The following is a 1,669-nucleotide window of genomic DNA, read 5'->3' as shown; positions in this document are numbered from 1 at the left end:
TAATTTCGATACGAACAGTTTTACTGTTTTTTTTTTTTTTCTCCTGCAACTTTTTTTTTTAATTAATTTACATTAATTCCCTGAGCATCATCACAACATACTAAATGTGGTTTCCCATCTAGAATAAACTGCATAGTGGCTTAATCATGCATGTTATTATCAATAATATTCCATTTTTACTTTCATACATATATATATGTATATATATGTTTTTTACCCCATGTTTGACCCTCTGCCCTAAAATTAGTTCTTAGAGAAAGACGTAGTCGAACAAGATTTTTCACCCTTTTAGCATTGACCTCATAGTTTGTAGCTTTCTCAGTGTGTGTGGGTTATTTATTCTAAATAAAATTGGGCCAAAGACCAGCAGTTAGTGTAATGGCTATGTCGCTGGACTCCCACGTAGTCAACCGCAGTTCATGTCCCGGACCCGGTGGCTTACGCCGGGCGCATGTGCATGCGTGCCCAAGATCCTGAGAGGAGAATGGAGGAGAAAGGATTGCGGCGTGGCCATCCCCTCTGGGGGGTGATTTCTCGTTTTCTGTATCTCTGTCTGTCTGATGAGCACACACACCCTATAGCAAAAACCTCTCAAAATAAATAAATAAATAAATAAATATATAAAATTGGGCCGTGGAGCAGTACTGGAGGAAGAGATGCAGGAGCCGACAGCATATTAAGGTTGTTTGGGGAAAGACTTCCTTAGGTGATTCTGGTATCCTTTTCATTCTCTTCTGAGAATCATCACTATGAAGAAATAATATTTGAGTTTTTATTGGTCTTTGGACTTCATTCATCTAGTATAGTGCTACAACCAAACAATTTGCCGGACTACTTTATACTACCTCATGTGACGTGTAGTTCTTTTATTTCTAGGACATTCTTAAGGACTTTATTTTTATAAAGACATATTTTTTAAAAAAATAACAACCAGGGGGACCAGCAGATGGTGTAATGGTTTTATATTGCTGGACTCCCATGTAGTCGATTGAGGTTCAAGTCCCGGACCCAGCAGCTTCAAACTCACGCCGGGTGCGTGTGTACACAAGATCCTAAGAGGAGAGTGGAGGAGAAGGGTTTGTGGCCTGCCCATCCCCCCTAGGGGGTGATTTCTCACTTTCTGTTTCTGTTTCTCTGGCGAATACACATTCGCTATAGCAATAATCTCTCTTAAAAAAGATAATAATAAATAATGACGGGCTAGGGTTTTGTTTTGTCTTGTTTTGCTATGGGGTGTGTGTGAGTAGGACAGAGGAGAAAGTCAGGGAAAGTGAAAGAGTACCCCTGGGGAGTGTGATGACCTGTCCCGGCCCCGGGGGACAGCCGAACGGGTTTCCTGAGTGAAGGAGTGAGAGCCGGGGCAAGCAGCGTAGTGTTACAGCACGGAGACGACAGTGTCGTCTGCTTATTGTGGGCAGCACGGTACAGCACAGAGACGACGCAGTTTCACAGCTCTTAAGGGTCGCGTCGTCTACTGTGAGCAGCACGGAGGCGACGCGGTATCACAGCTCTTCAGGGTCGTCTGGAGACGATGTAGTGTTACAACTCTTCAGGGTCTCCCAGTTCGTCTGGAGACGATGCAGTGTCAGCTCTTCAGGATCTTCAGGGTCGTCTGGAGACTGCGCGGTGTTTCAGCTCTTCAGGCTCTTCAGTTGTCGTCTTCCTGGTC

At 44.0% G+C, this 1,669-nt stretch overlaps 1 protein-coding gene across 1 annotated transcript in view; it reads left to right on the top strand.

Moving 5' to 3' along the window:
• The window catches only part of BUB1B (BUB1 mitotic checkpoint serine/threonine kinase B), a 68,007-nt gene that overhangs the window by 16,832 nt on the left and 49,506 nt on the right, over window positions 1-1,669 (top strand). The window lies entirely within an intron of this gene.

Source organism: Tupaia chinensis, unplaced genomic scaffold (assembly GCF_000334495.1).
Source record: "Tupaia chinensis unplaced genomic scaffold, TupChi_1.0 Scaffold000605_1, whole genome shotgun sequence".
Taxonomy (NCBI): domain Eukaryota; kingdom Metazoa; phylum Chordata; class Mammalia; order Scandentia; family Tupaiidae; genus Tupaia; species Tupaia belangeri.
Note: the sequence above shows the minus strand (reverse complement) of the source record. Positions and strands in the feature narration are given on the sequence as shown.